This window comes from Syngnathus floridae, chromosome 3 (assembly GCF_059516105.1).
Source record: "Syngnathus floridae isolate MCC-2025c chromosome 3, RoL_Sflo_1.0, whole genome shotgun sequence".
In the NCBI taxonomy this organism is placed as follows: Eukaryota; Metazoa; Chordata; class Actinopteri; order Syngnathiformes; family Syngnathidae; genus Syngnathus; species Syngnathus floridae.
In genome coordinates, this window is record NC_142415.1 from 19,472,378 (window position 1) to 19,491,144 (window position 18,767).

Genomic DNA, 18,767 nt, shown 5'->3' on the forward strand with positions numbered 1-18,767 from the left:
AGCGCACACGCACGGCGAGGAAGCAGACACCTGAATGAATGAATGTGCCTCCTTTGCTTCCTTCCCCGTTTATTGCTTTCTTCCTAGTTCCTTCTTTCGTCCGTCCGTCCGTCCGTCCGTCCGTCCATCCATCCATCCATCCATCCATCCATCCATCCATCCATCCATCCATCCATCCATCCATCCATCCATCCGACTTTGCCATTGACTTTGACTTTGTTGTCTCTTACGAGATTTCTACCTTCTTTGCTTCTATCCTTCCTGTTGACTTCCTCCCTCCCTCCTGCACAGTTTTCCTTCTTTCAATTCTTCCATTGCTTTTTTCCTTCCTTGCTAACTAACAACTTGGGCGCCAAGCAAGATGTCTGCTAAGGCGCCTGGCACGTGTGCTAGCATTAGCACGACGGCTAAAGTAAATAAGACGGATGTTAGTTTGTTTGTGCCCCCCCCCCCACCACTACACACACAGGCACGCACGCCTCTCTTGGTGGCGTGGTGTAAAATTATATAAGGCTGGCACATGGCTTAAAATTTTGTCGAGCTATTTGAGAAAATCCCGCTTATGGTTGCCACTCGGTGCCAAAAAGTTCATCTGGCCTGTAAATTTAAGCACGGATTACAAATATTCAAATCACGAGCTTACTGTTCAAATAAACATTTGCAGCAGGGGGGCGGGCGAGGGTAAAAAGTTGCAAGGCATACACTTTGGCCATAATTCCTCTTCGGGGCACCGCCCCTTTCCCTCGTCGCTAATAAAAGCAGCACAAAGAGCGCTACGGCGAGGCGGGGTGGAGGGGGGGGGGGTGACGGACGGGGGTGGCTGGGTAGGGTGGAAATGCAAAAACAAAAGTTGGGCCTCTTCTTGACGCTGCATAAACACACTTGATGAAATATGTCATTAATGTAATTGTAACCACCTCCTCCGCAATTACCGCAGCCAGGGTGGGCTCGCCGGCCGGGACAATAGGCCACCTTATTATTCAATGGGGAGGGGGGGAACGGGGGGGTGGGGGGGTTAAGCCGGTCAGCTGCTCGCCACATGCTCGAAATAACGAGCGGTGAAGTCACACTGGAAGAAGAAGCTGGGAAGAAGTGCGCAGGAAACAGGGAGGTGTGATGTCATTGTGAGGTCATCGAGGGGGCGGGGTTAATCATCCTCCACAACTTATTGCACTTGAGCCAGGTATAACATTGGCATTTTGCTAAACGTTAAAGTAGCCCAATTATTTGGGAAAAATTGAACGCAAGTAAATAAAAGCAAGCCGCTCTCAAAAGTGGTGTGCAAAACTATCTGCAGCTGAAAAAGGCACGCTACATCCCACAGCATCTTTTTGATGCTTGCACAAGCAGGTAACTGCATGCTCGACATGCCCGAATATATTCGCTTAAGGTCTTGCCGCTATATATCCCGCCAAGTCGTCGTGGCGCCGTGTGAGCAAAGCCGGGAAACGGCCGAGGTTGCGTTGACGTCCAGCGCGGTGGCCGGCAAAGGGCGCTACAAGAAAACAAAATGGCAGCTCCCTGAGAACGATGCAAACAAATGTATCTGCTTTATTGTCAGTCCACAAGCGGAGGAGCATACTAATGCCCGAAAAAAAAAAAAAAAAAAAAAGGCCTTGAGTTCCCCTTTAAGGATAACAACGGGACTTGAAACACTGCCTGTGTTGTTAATGAAGCTTTTTATGATGGAAGCGATTATTTCTATTTCCGTGATTTCCTTTGGGGGGGGGGGAACTAAATTCCCAAATCCTGATTGTGAAGAACGTGCGTCAGTTTGAGTCCAGGTGCGGACCACCGGTGTCGGCCCGCACGTCTTTGTGACAGCTGTCGTCATCTCCGGGATTAAAAATAGCCTTCCCCTCGTCTTTTTCTCCCTCTCCTTCTTCTCGCTATTCTTCTCGCCGGGTTCAAGTGCCGCGCGTACATTTGCAAAATTGCAAACAGATGCAAGTCAAGTACCTGCAAATAATCTGCCAAGACCCATTTGAGGATACGTGCCGGTCATTAAGAAGCCGGCCGGCCGGGCCGCCGAGCCGAGCCCACCGCCAGATGGGTTCGGATGCTCTTTGATTGGCCGCGAAAGACCATCGCGTGCACACACGCAACATTGTAGGCGGGGGTGTGCGTGTGCGTGTGCGCGCGTGCCAGACAACAATATCGCAAGTTGAAGAGGCCAGCAAGGAATGTCACATTTCCTTTTGAATCTTTTCATCTCCCTTGCAGCGTGTGTGGAAAGAAGATCTAAAGCTTTTATTGTTTTGTACAGATAATTTTGTACCAAAAAACAGAATTAAAAGTATTTTTTGTTGTTGTTGTTCAGTCGCACGTGTGAAGTTTCGCTCTTTAAAGCGACGACAAAGCGTTTGTGTTTTTTTTTTTGTGCCTCCCAATTAAAGAGCGTTTTAACAGCGAGAGGTGCGACCAACTTTCATCAGTCGCCCGACGCTAAACAGGAAGTGCTTGAACCGGAGGAGGTGGCGACAACAAACAAAACTAGACGAGACTTTTTAAACGGTAAAACAAACAAACAAACAAACAACCCCCCCACCACCCAAAAAAAAAAAAAAGTCTCGCAGGCCCTTCAAACAAAACGTCGGTATTTGAATTCTGCCTAATTGTGAGAGTGCAAAAGCGTGCACCACACAACAAACACGCTTTGTTGTGAGAAGCGGCCGACGAGCAGGATGGGATGAGGAGGAGAAGGAGGAGGAGGAGGAGGAAGGACACAAGCGGCCAGCAAAGAAGAATTTCAAGACGCTCGCTCGCACGCGCGTAATTGGGTGGTGCACAAGGAGTGTGCTCCGTGCTTGTGCATGACAGATTGGTGATAAAAACTTGAGGAGCCGAGTAAGCAGGATGCGCACACACACACGTACACACACACACACTCACACACACTCAATGTTGACCCAAGAGACAGCAACGGTGTGACAGGGTGCACGCATCAAGTGCTCGCCTTTTAAAATTTAAACCAAATATGAAGTCACATTGTGCACCATCCAAGGAAGAATTTTTCCCTTCTGAGTAATAAGACTTTATCCTCATAATTGTTTTTAATGAAACAAAAATCATATATTGTTAAATATTCTGCAAAAAGTAGTATTATGTTGCAAGATTTAACATTAGTTGGTGAAAAATATACTACTTATTGACAGTTACTAGCATATTGTTCTTGCCATGTTAAAACGTTATTCTAATAAAATCCCCCTACCCCCAAAATTAAAAGATTCTCATAGATTATTTTCTAAAATGAAATTAGATGATATCAAATTACTTATGAATTCTCCAACCTTTGTCTGGTAAAATGTGATTGTCATTCAAGTACAAATGTAGTTCAATAAGGTCAAATATGCCATGATGACTTACAATTTCTTCTTTTTTCACAACTTGATCCTCAAAAGTCGTGTTTTTCTGGCAACATGACCATTTTATTCTCATAAACTGTATTTTTTTAAACGATTTGTCAAAGACAGCTAGGATGAATGGATGGATGATATCATTAAAAATGAGAGAAATCAGTTGAAATATTCCAACACTCATGAACTTTGTGGATTTTTCTTGATTTCGTTCTCATAAAACGCTTTTTTTCCTCCACAATATTGTAACATTTTTTTTTTTTTTCTTATGGTGTTGGATATAAATATTTTGCTAGCTAGTTTTGGATCACTTGCTGCTCAAGTGGTAAATTCAGCTGCAGTAGCAAAAAAAAATTTTTTTTTTCTCTGAACAGCAATCATTTGAAGCGACCGAGCCCGTGTTTTATGTTTCGACTGACTCAGAATATTTGTGTCAAATTCCCGCTTGTACGGCGTTGCAACTGTAAACAGGATTAAGTTTCATGAGAGACTTTAGTGTTGCGTCGTTATAGAAGCAATGTGTGCTACTTTTACTGTAATAGAAGAAGAAGGAGGAGGAGGAGGAGGATGCTGCTAATCATCATCTTAGCATGTTTTATGTAAAGGCCATCTGCTTTGTCGCACTTCAGCACCCTGGCAACCTTTAATAATATAAGCACACGCACACTGGCGCGCATGCACATCACCCCCCAAAGACTTGCCCAAATGCCAGTCACACCGTTTAACCCCAGCGGCTGCGGCCCATCCTATCACACAAAATGTCACAATCAAATCCCATTAGGACTACGAGCAGCTAAGATAAAATATCCATCCATCCATCCATTTTCAACAGCGTTTTGTTTTGAACATTTGCAAGCAGCCACCCCTAAAAAGAGACCCCTTATAGAAACAGGCTGAGCCCCGGCAGCAAAGCAAGCTAGCCTAGCGTATCCCCGTCATTGCTTATGTTTTGCGTTCATGGAATAAAAATGCTGAACTTATTTCACATTGCAGAGAGGTTGGCCTAGGAGGCCATGTTAAGGTTCATCAAGAGTGCACAGGCAGCTAAGCTCGTCTGGAGGAGTAGCCGCTTAGCCAACCGTTTTGAAGTCGTCATTTTACATTTCATCTCGTGAACTTTGCTAACAAATGGAACACAAATAACAGTGATTGGAGGATTTGAACTAATGATATGTTTATGACAAACTGATTTGAAACTTTTTTGGGACCGCTTTGAACTCAGCATGACCTGGAAGTGACCCTTGAGACAACCTCGAGAGAAAGTGAGCGATCGGGACGGCTTTTCCGGTGTGGCTTGGGAAAAGGAGAAATGGTGTGGACGCACGCACGCACGCACGCACGCACGCACGCACGCACGCACGCACGCACGCACGCACGCACGCACGCACGCACACGCTGTGGTCACCTTTTCAGTGTCCATCAGGATTGTGAGTCTAATCCTCATCGGATCATCTCGTCAATGCCTCGCCTCTTTCTGTGTAATGGATCCTACTTCGAACCACCCCGCCCCCCTCGCTCTTATGCACGCGCACACACACACACATACAAACACACACACACACACGCACGCACACAAAACATCTCCCTCATTAAATGTGACCACTTGTGTGGCCTGAACATGACATCATCATATTGGAACAAATTGTGCAAAACTATTTCTGATTATAAAAAACATAATGTAATTATGTAATGTAATATAATGTGTGTGTGTATATATATATATATATATATATATATATATATATATATATATATATATATATATATATATATATATATATTTACACACACAGACACACACACACACTCGAAAATATTAAAGAGGGTATGTAAGCAACAATTTTTTTTTTGAAGAAGAAAATGTTATGAATATGGTTTTCAGTTAGGGAATGTTCCAACGTGCACACAAATAATAGTCGCAGAGTTGTAGTTCATGTTTTATGGTATTTTTTTTTAAGTGGTAATTTTTCTGGAGTGACCTGTATTACACTTAAAAATGATGAGTTTTAGTTTTTTGAAAGTTAGTTCCTTTGACACAAGCTGCTACTATTATTATTATGATAATTATTATTATTAAACTATAAAATTGTGGACCCAGTTTTGATGATCAGTTACCCGTAAATGAAAAATATCATATATTGTATATCACATTTACTTTTAATAACAACGAAAACCATCTGGCGTTAAAGCCTAATTCATCCCGTACGCTTTGATTTTTAAAAAAAAGTGTTTATTTTTTCTTATTTTAGTGTGTAACATCGACAACGTTCCTGGCAAAGATCCTGGCGTCTCCTTTCGCCCTCATTACCAAATAACGATGGCATCTGATTAAAAACATGTACAATGTAGAAAAAGAAAGGCGAGGAAGTGCGGGGGAGAGGGGGGGGGGCTGCTTTGCGGTTTACTGAGGGGGAGGGGTGCAGAGCCTCCATAATTAAGATCACTTGGCAGATTACCTCCGGCAACAAAAGCGTGTGAGCGGCCGCCTGCAGACACCAAAATTGGAAGAAAAAAGGACAACGACAAGGAGGAGAGTGACCTCCGCCAGGGAAGCGCAACAGCCAGTGAACAACCCCACCCACCAATTACGGAACCCTGCGGCCCTACAACGCACACACACACATAATAAACCACAGCAAAAATAAAACACAAAACCATTCAAAGCCAGGAAACGCAAAAGGAAATAGAAATATGCGGATGCTAAGCTAACTCGCTTTAGTGTATCTATATTCCATTCAATTTCACGATAAGCATTTATTCTCACGCCACATTAATTCCCCAGCTAATTATTTGTCAATGAATGTTTGGAATGCTAATTTATGTTATACAAGATTTTGGCATCTTAGTTAAAGCCAGCTATGAGAAAATTGTTATACTCATCATTTCGGACCACAAAGTAAAACGATAGTACGCAGTCCCACAGCTGTTAAGATGGGTTGGAAAATAAAAAAAATCACATTTGTACATTGGGCAAAGAAGAAGATGCGAGTTATTCAAGAAGCAAGACTCAAAGTCGAGCAAAACAAGTGTTAAAAGCAGCAGACATATTTGAGGAGGTCCGAAATAAACAAACACACAATATTGACCTGGAATAAAACAAAAATATCTCCCGAAATAAACAAGACACACTTTCCTGGCTGTGAGCAGCGCTTTTCACAGATGCTCGTGTGTTCGCTCCGTTTGCCTTCCGGGACCTTTCTTGTTGACTTTTGCATAAACGTCCAACACTAATGTGGAATTGAGCGCGCGTTCCCCAGGGATCTTCAACTGCTTTCTTCTTCTTGGTTTTACACATTAAGGCGTTGATTAGCATATGCCGAAGCTCCAAAGTAGCGGAGGTGGGTGGGGTAGCCAAAAATTCCATTCAAGGGCACAATAACCTGCCATCGCAGTAAAAGTTGTCCTCTAAATACATTGAGTAAACCCAAGTTCTCCAAAAATAAATATATAAAAAATCCAGGGGGAAAGGATTCCTTGACAAAAAATAAAAAATACTGAATTTCCATCCAAAATTACCCTTAAATGTCGGCTGCCAACCAAATTGTCAGACTTGTCATTTTTTTTCTGGGTGTGGCTTTGTGAGTTTTTTGGGGTCATTTTCTCTGGAAGTGGCTTTCTGAGATTTTTTTTTTTACTGATGATAGACTTGTCTGCCAAAGTGGCTTCTGGCGCCGACTGACTTGAGCCGAGTCACCCGACTTGACTGGAGTCAGACAAAAGTTGGCCCCCTTGAAAGTTGTCTAAAAATTGAGACCCGTTTGCCGCAATGACAAAAAGTCCCGACAGGCAAACAGAGCAGGCGCCTTGACTCCGCCGCTCAGAGGAATAATGCAAAAGAAAAAAAAAAAGGCTGCAAGCGCTTTGGATTGAGTCTTTAATTCACGCCCGTGTGACATTAAAACCCTTCGCTTGACTCGCGCCGCCGCTGACAAATGCGTCGGCGCTTAATAGAGGTGCGGTGCCATTTCGCACCACTTTTATCAAAGCCAATTTATCAGCGCCGCCGCTGCCGCCGATCTGCGGAAGACGCGTGTTGAGAGGCGAGCTTCCAGATAGCGTTAAGTACATCATCCCTCCTCGCCGCGTCCTTCTTCTCGCTGTCGTGGCGCGTCGCTCTGCTCTGCTCTGTTCTCCGGTGGCCGCGTTTGACAACAATTAGTCGCACAAGAAGAAGAGAAACACCTCGAGTGTGCTCAAAAGTCTTCATCGTTCACGCGTCCACTCTTTGCAATTAGGAGTCAAACGTCGCTTAAGAGGTGCTTCAAAGTTTCTTGCATTTGTAGTTACGCCCCCATCCTCCCCCCCCCAAAAAAAACAATTAACATATTTGGGAATTCATCTATTCCATTGAATTCTCATTCATTTACTGCAAATTAGTTGATTCATTATTAATTAGTTCATTAATGAACTTAAAATTTTAAAATGACCAATATGGAAATTAAAGTGCATTATTTGACATGCACACACACATTCATTTTATGTGATATATAGTAATTAGTTTGTCAGGATGAGCTTGACTATCATGTGACACGACATCTTTTCCACATTAAGTTTTTTTTTTTCAAAAATGTTTTTTGCGTGCTTGCAACGAGAGCGCAAGTCAACGACGCTACCGGTGAGTGAAAAGCAAAAGTGAACGAGCGGACGGATGGACGAGGAGCACGCGGACGAAGGCTCCTCTTGGCCGACGCTCACTCCAGCACGTGCAAGTCGAGCTGACCCGCTTGGCGTCACCTGAGATCCGCTCTGACACACGATAGCCTCCCTCCCTCCCATGCAGCCAGGGAAAGTCATCCTCGAAGCCCCTTTGTGAGCGGCTCGCGAGAAAGAAACCAAGAGAACTTTCTTCTCAAAATACGACTGCTAGATGATTCGCCAAATGTAAAAAGCCTTCCATAGCAAGAGATTCCTTGTTGTTATTGACTGTTCAGAAGATGGAGGTGTCACTAAAGCAAACATGAAGAGCATTAAAGACATTAGTTCCAAATTGGCTCCAGTCAATAATTTCAGGGGGTCAAAAAAAAGAGTCAGAGTCACTGTTGGGCTTGATTCATTTCTTTTCAGCCCAAATTGTTTTCTCCGCTTTGTGTTTGGAAACAGTTGTTTTTGGAGAAACCCACCCATGTCCTAGTCCTGATGACCGCAGAGCAGACACAAGAAGGAAAAGCAAAGTAGGGAGGCCACTTTTTCTTTGGTGTTTGAAAAGTTTTGCGGCGCTCCAAAGATCCAAACTGATGAGAACGCCTCTGCTGGGCTGGCGGTGAGCGATTTTCTCTTTTTAAAAAAAAAATAAAAAATTATGAGGACGCGAACCACCGCTCCAAATATTTACTATGGTTTGGATTCATTAGGGAAAATTGTTGATCGTAAACGATTCCAATCTACTTTCCATGTGTCAGAGGCGGGCTTGGGCTACTTTTAGTGCGGGGAGGTGACAAGTTGAATCAATGAGCTGAGCTGAACTTCTTGTTTCTTTTTAACACTGCCAACGCGATAGATAAAGTGTGAGTGCAAAGACAGAAGAAGAAGACGACCACCAAGCGGATGCCTTTCACAAGAACAGCGTGTCACTGGTGCAAGTGCCCCCCCCCCCATCCTGCTCCGTCAGTCCAGCCCCAACATAAAGTGACTGAGAGAAATTCCGATCAAGGCATTGTCAAAGAAAATAGAATTCGGCTGGATGAGCGGCGTAACAAGTCACACACAAACCAGCGCCGAGCCCACGCACCCCCGGGCGGGAGAATATCCCGCTATTGTGCTTTTAACCCGCTAGACCTGGCGCGGAATGTAAACGCTTTCACATCACATTTATAAGCTCCGATGAGCGCACGGCAGCTGCTCGCTTTTTTGGGACTTTTTTTTTTTTTTTTTGTGCATAGCAGACAAATTTGGGTTTTAAAAGTAGGGTTTGCGGCAAAGGTAAGGGATAGGGTGCCAAACAGGATTCCAAAGGCGAATGTCAAGAAAGAAAGGGTCATGTGAAATTCCTCAAGACAAAAAAAAAAATGCAGAATTTCAGAATGTCAGGTCATCAGGGCACCCTCTAGTGGACAGATTTAGCAACAACAATTCCTTTTTGAGAAAAAGTCAAGTTTGTGTTCACTCCTTATGGGCCAGATTAGAGCCAGAATCGGCCCGCCGACTGCACGTTGGACAACCCTGATGGATGGATGGATGGATGGATGGATGGATGGATGGATGGATGGATGGATGGATGGATGGATGGATGGATGGATGGATGGATGGATGGATGGATGGATGGATGGATGGTGGCTTCAAAACAGGCTTACAGGCCAGGATGAATGTTTTCAACCTAGGTGTGGGTTTCAAGACTGGTTTAATAACGGTTTGAGGTCAAGGAAGGGTTTCAAGCCTGGGTAAAGATTTGAAAGAAGGGACTGGGTGAGTGACGTGTTGAGTATTTGCCTGCGTTACTTTCTTGAATTCGCCCTGAACATTTGTTGGTATATTCATATTTCTATGAATACGATTGAGTTCTTTTTTTTTTTGGGGGGCCGCGCGCGTTCCGTCAGGCAAACTTTCATTTAAGATCCAATTATGCAAACGAGGAGCCGAGAGGCCGTTGAATACGCACAATAACGTCTCGCACGCAATCAGAGAAGGGAACCATCACGGCCGGCGCAGCCTCTGAGGAGAACGAGGAGGAGCAGGTGGACGCGGGCAGGCGAGCGAGCTTTACCATGACTTCAAGTGGTCCTCCTCCTCGGCGTCCGCGGAGGAGTGCCTGAAGATGGTTGTCCAGAAGAGAAACAACTGGACAAAAGCGAGAAGGAAGACAATAAGGCCGGCAAAAAGAGAGGCGCTAAAGTTGGAGGTGTGCAATTTAAGGTAGGTGGCCATGAGGAGACGGACAGGGAAGGAGGCTGCAAACCATCAGTACGAGAGGAAAAAAGAAGGGCAGCGAGGAAGCAGGAAGAGGAGAAGAAGAGCAAGGATGAGGAAGTTGAAGAGGAGCTGCTCATCCTCATCATCAAAAAGCACAGAGAAGACGCAAAAGTGCGGCTCCTCAGCCTCCGTCTCGCTTCCCTTTGCCGGCTGCGGCCACGCTGTGCGGATTGGGCGATGGATATGACCCCCCCCCCCAAACACACACACACACTGTCTCCTGTTGAGAGCGTGTGAATACTGAACGAGCTTCCTGATTGACGGCCGCTAAGCTGTTGTCTCCGGGAATGACATGGCGGAAAACAGGCACATCAAAGCAGGTGGAGGGTGGGGAGTTCTGGGGGGTTGGGGTACGTTCTTGACATCCCCAAATCCCAAATGAACAACAACGAACAGGAGAAGAGTGAAGTTCAGCCAACAGAATAAAGAGCAACCGTTCTGTTCTCTCAGACAAGCGCGTTTCTGCTCCGTACCACACTTTTAATTCTGGCATCAAGTCGGATTGGGAGCCAGATTCCAACCTGGTCCCACACACCCCAAAACACTCCACTTGTCTTGAATGGTGCATCCAGAAAAATACATCCTCTTCTGCACTGCGCCAGCCACTCACTTTTTAATTCAGGCTTCAATCTGACAACCCCATTAGAAACCCCACCACACACACACACACAAAAATGTGCAACTCACTTCCATTATTGGATCCGCTGTTGTTCTGCTGTAATGTAACTGAATGAGATATTTTGCTGTGTGCAAAAAAAAAAAAAAATGGATGGCTACATTTTGCTAACTATAAATATACTATAATATAATACAATATATACAAGTGACGTGTTTTACAAAGGCATCAAATTTGACGTTCACCCCCACACACACACACACACCTCCTCATTACACCCCAACGCACACACACACACACACACACTCCAAAGTGACACGTTTATAGCGTAAGGAGACATGACGACATCATCATGCATTCTGCTATTCTTCCTCCTCCTCATCGTCATTAATGTGACACACACTCGTTAACACACACACAGTCACTCACAGGCGGACACACAGAAACGCACGCACACGCGACGTTCCGAAACCAGCAGGCCCTCTTTGACACGGAACATTTATTTCCCTCCTCGGAATATGCAGAAAGCCCCCCTGGACGCGCATGATCAATGCTTATGATTTGTTGGATTTGCTTGTCTTTTCCCTTGACCCACATTGTCTCCTCTGTCACTTTGTAGACAAGTGACAAATTGTTACATTTCCATTCATTGCAGCTGCCACGTCGGCGCCTCTTCAAATAATCTCTCACAAAAAAAAATAAGGAGGACAAAGATGATGAACAATGAAGACGCGATGACCATGCGTTGAATTCCAAACTTGGACCACAGCATCAAATCAGGATCATTATTACTTATTGAATTGTGTGTGTGTGTGTGAGGGGGGGCGGGATAATTCAAGTGTGTTACATGCTGAATTTTTGTAAAATATCGCATTAAATAATGACAAGTAAATTGTATATATTTGATTCAAGCAAGTGTGAGTGTGTGTGAGACATACGGAACCCGGATCTAAAAGTACGCTCAAGTGTAAGAGCAAAGAGTTCCACTGAGCGTTCATGTCAAGCGTGTGTGTGTGTGTGTAAGAAGCGGACCTCGAGCAGAACACCACAAGCAGGACGACGCGTCGGCGAGAAAGCATCAAATCGCTTTGCGTGCCATGAAGTCAACTTTGTGTGTGTGTGTGTATTTGCTGAACTGGCCCGAAAACTAAACTGAAGCTTAAGCACAGCAACGACATCATGAGTAATCAATTGTTTTTTCACCGATACATACGTACGTGTTGGATGGAACACTCTGTGTGTGTGTGACCTCAGGAGTTTGGGGTCATGCGTGTTTTACAGTAGAACGCACACACACACACATGCTGGCATCCCTGCTGCCAATGCTGGGCAGGTATGAGCAGGAAGTGGCTGTTGTGACAATGACTGCGGTAATTAACGCCCGCCACCCCCCCCACACACTAATCAGGTTTGGGGTGGAGGGGGGGGGGTCACAAGGGGGTTTCACGACGAGGCAAATCGAATCGCTGCGCCTCTTGTGTGGCGCCGAACGCCAGTGATTGACAGGTGGCCAAACCCTCACTTTCTGTAATCCTTGATGAGGTGGTGCCAAACAACAAATAAACGCCACCGTCAAGAGAGTTTTTCCAATCTTAATTTGATAAAATGGCGACGGCAAGGCCTCGTCAACGAGCGGACACACACACACACACACATGAGCATGTCACACAACATGGCCGCCAAACCTAATCATTTGGGAGCCCCTTGACAGACCCCCTAAGGTGCAGGTGTCAGGTTCAAGTCTCATGACCTCGGGTTCAGAGTGCACGTGCGCGCGCGCACACACACAATAATGGGATAAGAGGGCTTTCGCAAGTGCCGTCCGAAAAAGCCTCCATTGGAAACGGAAGGCGTCAAAGTGAACTTGAATTTTGGAAGCAAGCAAGCAAGCGGAAGACAACATCACTCGCTCGCTCTTTCGCGCGGGCGGGCGGGCTCCTCCGTTCGGCCAACTTTGTCGCCGTCGCGGAAGCCCCCCGGGGGCTCGGCGTGACATCTGCTCTGCGCGAAACGTGTCAAAGCAACCCCGGCTGCGTAGGCTACAAAATGGCAGACTTTGGAGCCGGTCCGCCCGCTTTTCTGCTCCCTGTCATCTTTCGGAACTTTACTCCCCAAAAGATAGAACGGAAACGCCGCGCGCTCAACTTCGTCCGTGTTTTTAAAAAAAAAAAAAAAGGGGGGAAAGAAAGCAAAAGAGTCCACGCACGCACGCGACGCGTGCAAGGATAAATCCACTTCCACCGACGCTCTAATTGCTGCCTGATTAATTTCACGGCAATCACGCTCACCTCAAAAAGGAAAAGGACTCAAAGAGTGCGTCCTTACCTTATCGGAGGAAATTCCTACCGCGTGCACGCAGGCGAAGGGGGAAAGTGCGCGCGGGACCTGTTAGAGAGCTTCCACGCTCCACGCGCGCATCCCGACCTGACGTGGGAATCTTGTCCTTGTGAACCCCCCCCTCCACTCGCTCTCTTCACTCCCTCCCTCTCTCTCTCTCCCTCCCTCTCTTTCTCTCTCTCCCGCTCGCTATCTTCCCGTCCTTCCTCCGCGTGTCCCGTGGATCGAGCCTCCGCAACCGTCGGCACCGGCAATCCTCCGCACGGACGAGAGAAGCAACCAGGAGTGAGGGCGAAACAAATCCATTTTCTTTTTTTGACCTTTAGTATTCCGGTTGTTGTTTTTTAAAAGGTGTTACTAATTGCAAATTGTGCGGCGCTCGTGCACGTCCTCTCGCGTTTTATGTTCCCACGACACCACGCGAGACAGCCCTTAAAAAATTCCCTTGAAAAAAAAACAAAAACTAAACAAGAGCGAAAGTGGCATTTCTTACCTTTGACCGTTTCGAAGAAAAAGAGAAGAAGAAGAGGAAGAAGAAGAGTCCGGAGGTCGTGCGTGTGGCGCCTTACCGCGCGCTTAAACAAGTCCGGAGCGCTCCAGATGACGAGCGTACGTATGCGTGCGCGTGCGTGCGTGCGGACGAATACATATCTGTGTATAAATGTGTGTGCGCGCGAACTGTAACCTTGTGGCGTATTTCATGTAAATAAGCCGCCTCGACTATGCATGTACACACACACACACACTCGCACACACACGCGCGCGCACACACACACTCTTCCCCCCGATGCCTTAATAATAATCATAATAAAAAATCATAATTTCAGTCAAATCTGATGTGTTATGATTAGTAACATATGATAACGCTTGGTGTTGAAGTCAACTAAAATCTTGATTTTCTCAGGAACACTTTTGCAAGCAACTTTAGTTTTACTATAAAGAAAAGTACACGTAGACGCGCACGAGACCGCGCAGTTTTCAAGCTCAATAATGCAATTATGCAGACGTGCACGCGCCAGGCCCAGAATGAATGAATGGATGAATGGGGGGCTTTGTGGAGGGATGATATCATGATGATGATGATGTGGAGAAGGAGAAGGACGAGGGCGTCTCTTTCATTCTCGCGCCCGCGCGCACACAATATCATTTTTCATAAAACACACACGCACACACACTGTCACCGCTGCGCGTGCACGCTGGGTTCACACGGCTGCGCGCACGAGTCAAAATGTCGATCGGATTGCACTCGGAAGTGCACACACATAATAGCTGTAAAAGGGGGGAAAGAGGGGGGGCATATTCATACCCCCCCCCACACACACACAGACACACACACACACTCTGAAGAGAGAAAGAGAAAGGCGAGGGAGGGAGGGAGGGAGGGAGGGATGGACTATACTGACTTGTATAATGGCAGATATGGAAATGACCTACGTATTATGATCCTAATAAATGTTAAATACATACGTATGTGGCATCAAACATTCTTACTATGGAACTGAGTAAAAGAGAAGCAACTACAAATGTGAAAGCAATCATAAATATGATATATTTATAAAATAAAGCAGAAACATGATACTTTGAAGTTGTTTTTTTCCACAAATGTGTGTTTGTTATTGTCAAACGGATAGAATGAAACGCTGATGCACAACAAAAAAGAACCACGCTAACTTTAATACTCACGCATTCATTGAATTGTTGGCTATGTGTTTTTGCTTTGTTCTCGGAATTTGACGAGAAATGGGCTGTTCCAACTTTTGGGGTATTTCTTTGCACCCGCTCTCCAAGTTTATTTCGTTTGCAGCTGTTCCTAACATTGTGACCGTCTGGGTTTTAGCCAAATAAGGAAGAAGCAAAATATTACAAACAGCTGAATAAGCCCAACCAAGCGTCAATCAACAATCATTGTAAGGGCATTTGATATGCCTGATAAAGTGATGAGCTATAAATATATACTAGGTTTGTGTGTATGTGTGAGTGAAAAGATTTTGCTTTTGTTTTTAAGTCCGGTTTCAATTGAACAATTTTATAAAATACAAGTGCTCCAAACTTTGTGGGTGCACGTGTGCGTGTGACAGACATGAGGGAGGACCCTAAAGAAGCCCTCCATCCACGCTGTGCTTTTAAACAGCTGATGGGGAATTCCCCGGGATGCTCTGAAATGTCTTTTTTTGATCCCGACGGAGCGACAAGAGCGAGCCAGCCAGCGAGTGTGAAAGCGTCAATAACAGCAATAGACCACGTCTATGGAGTTGATAGCGCTGTTTTTTTTTTTTGGAGGGGGGGGGGTCTAAGGGGGTCCCTTTGGCCGATTCTCCATGGATGAACACCGCCTACTCGCCTCCTTTTGAAGCGCGAGCAGAGATTCTTTGAGCAGATGACAGGTCACACAAAGCGCCGGCGATGGGAACGCAGGTCGGAGAGGAAACTTGACACAATGCCACCTGAGTGTCGGACTTAAAAACGCCATATTGTGCTTTAAGCATCAAAACTACCAAGTGGAGATTGTCCCCCCCCCCCCCCCCTACCCCCAAAAGGTCAGCTTCTACATAAATATACATTGATCGGTACAAACGTTCCTCCATCCACCCTGTCGAGCTTCACTGTCTCCTTTTAAAGATTCGCCGCTGGTGCCCAGAAAGTATCCCACAATAATTAGAAGGTTTTAATACAAATCACGAGAATCTCACAAGGACGAGCACCCGTGTGAAGATGATATCAAATCTAAAAGGAAACAGCTGACTTCAATTGACCAGCAATTGTTCCGCACGGGAGGTCTAGACAATCCGCTTAAGGATTATGATTGGATTACTTTTTTATTTTTACACCAAATCAATGCCGACGCTATATTAACACACACACGCACACACAAACAGTCGGAAGGAAGCTTAGGTATTTTTTTTTTTAAATGTCCTGACTTAGCCCCATGACATTTGGTGGCATGGCTACATCGACCCAAGAAGTGCGAAGAGGCCAAGGCTGAAATGTCTCCCATTTTGGGGTCAAGCGGCCATTTGCATTTGATGTTGCCCACTTCCATTGGTCCTTCCATTCATTTTGTCCAACTCGCCCTCTTTTGCTGGAGAGCCTGGCTTCATTTGGGATATGGCGATGTCCAACTGCTGCTAAGTTTTTACTGCACAGATGAAGGACCCCGTAATTATGTGGTCATCTTACTAGTTGGCATCAGGAGCAAGGAGAAGAACTTGTTCATTTCCGGTTTCCAGCGTGTTTATATATTTTTGATGATCCGGTCAGGAGCGAGCGGTTACGATTATAAACACGACGGCCGAGCTGCCGTAACCTCGGGCGAGGCAAGTAACCTGAAACAAAGTCAAAATGTTTGCCCATGGCGAAACTTTCAACTGGGCCGGGTTATTTCTCACGTCGGCGATGGAGCCTTGAGCGTCCAGTCGTATTCAAAGTCTGAAATCTTCGCTAGGCAAACAAATATCACGAGTCATCTGGTTCTTCTTTCCAGTTTCTGGATCACGCTGCCCGGGTCGGCGCCGTCGCCGCCGTCAGATTTTACTATTAGCTATCAATTGCTTGCTAATGGCGCTAACAAGGCAGCTAGCTGGCCGGCGACAGCGCGCTAACGGCCTCGCGGGGAGCATTAAGGAGGCCGGCTGATGCTGCGGGCCGCTAACGACCTACAGGCGCTGCCTAATGGCGGCAAATGACCTCCTCGGTGGCTATTAGCACATAATTACAAGCCGGAGAGCCGTGTCGCCCTCCGCTGGACGCACGCGATTGCTCCCGGCTTCCCGTGGCCCTTTCTTGTGTCCGCTTCCTGCTTCTCGCGGGATGACATTGATCTCCCGCTGGGAAGATGGGCGCTAAGAAAGAACATCGTTGGTGCTAGGAGGATTTTCATCCACTAGATTTGTCAGCTGCATACTTCATACACATTTTTTACGGTCAGCACTAAAAGGTTCGTTTTTTTTTTCTTTTCTTTTCCTTGGTTTTTGTGACCACATCATTATGTGTGTACATTGAGATTCGTGAAAAATAATGTGGTTCGTAAAAGTACGTTTTTGGTAAATATGTAAATGAGTTGAAGTTGCACTCCAGGCCAGTAGGTGGCAGTAACGTGCAACACAAAGTGAAGACCAAGATGGTCCGTTTTTAAAGTTTCAGACCATTTCTATGATGGTATTTCAGTTGAGTTGTTTTTGACGCAAGCAGAAGATACGCCCCCCAAAAAACCCAACATGCTAAGATACTTAATAAATCTTGAATTTCAAGGGACGCAGAGTGAAAGAATACGCCTCGACCGTGCTCATGGAATCGCGGCTCATTTGAAACATCCAGCTGGAAAGTGTTTTATGGGGCAAAATCAACAACAAAAAAGAGGGGGGAGGGCAGATGACAGCTTCGTAAAAAAGAAAGACAGTAAAAGAAATAAGCTAGTAAAGAGAAAAAAAACAAAAAAAAAACAGGAGGGGGTGTTGAGTGGAGCCACTCAAGGTTGCCTGGCTCTGAAAATGTCCGCAACTTTCCAAGTGGACGTGTCAAGGACAAACTAAAGCTGCTTCTCACTTTAAATTATCAAAGTAAAAATAAGTATAAAAGAATGTCTCCTTTTCCGACAGTGTGCGTCAAACAGGTTTCACACTAAATCGAAAGGTTTATTGTTGAATGAAGTCGCTCTGGTTTTCTGTGTCGCCCCACTCATTTACGTTTTGACATTTTTCAAAAGCGTAAGGCGCTAAATCTATACTTTTGTTTTGCGGCAATTGTAACTATTTGTGGTAAAGTGTGCCACTGCAGCTGTGCAAGTACAGCAACACACACACACACACACACACATAAGCATGTCATGACATCAGTGTGATGTCACACTAAAATCAAATTAAAATTACAAAGAAAAATGCAACACCACAGTACAAATAATTTGAAAATACGAACGTAGAGTGTCATTAAATTTGCAATAAAAAATTATGCTAAATATGAATAAATAAAATAGGAACATTGAACGTAATTAAAATTTCAATAAAAAATGCTAAATATAAAAACTGACCAAGAACAAAGAGACTATTTAAATAAAAATAAAAAAAATACAAGCAGCACATTTGCTTCACAATGCCGTCGGCCCTTTCCACTTGAATTTTTGGGAGCGTAAATTAATTTCCCTTAATTTCCACGGCGCACACAAAAGTCCATAAGGCGTAAATGTGAGCCAGTGAGATTGCAGCGGCGCATCATCCATTTTCCGCAGATGGCCGCAGAGCCTCGGACGCACTTAATCAAGCAAAGGGCACACCTCCCGCTCTCCGTTGCTTTCTAATGGCATTACGGCGCACAAGTAAGATTTACACGTCCCTTAATGTGCCCCGGTCCTCTGCATAAAAGTATATACAAAGGTTAATATTGCAATAATATGTTCCTGGAGGGCATTGTAATCATTATCTCTCTGCTGGTATCAATTAGAAGCACTTTACTGCAGGTAATGACTAAGATTCCGCTACAAAATGACATTATTATTATTATCCTCATCTATAATTCCGGACTGGATACACAAGACGAGCGGGGAAGGCAGCGAGAGGAGT

General features: G+C 45.3%; 1 protein-coding gene across 4 annotated transcripts in view; it reads right to left on the reverse strand.

The window, feature by feature from the left end:
• The window catches only part of znf536 (zinc finger protein 536), a 136,777-nt gene that overhangs the window by 100,746 nt on the left and 17,264 nt on the right, over positions 1 to 18,767 (reverse strand). The window contains exon 1 of one of the 4 annotated variants that reach the window (XM_088371470.1): positions 13,709 to 13,782. The exons of 2 other annotated variants lie outside the window; for them this stretch is intronic. The gene's annotated coding sequence lies outside the window, so the exon portion shown is untranslated. Of the gene's footprint in view, positions 1 to 13,203; positions 13,315 to 13,708; positions 13,783 to 18,767 lie in introns of those variants that run through there. One more of the 4 variants, XM_088371467.1, reaches the window with a different exon arrangement.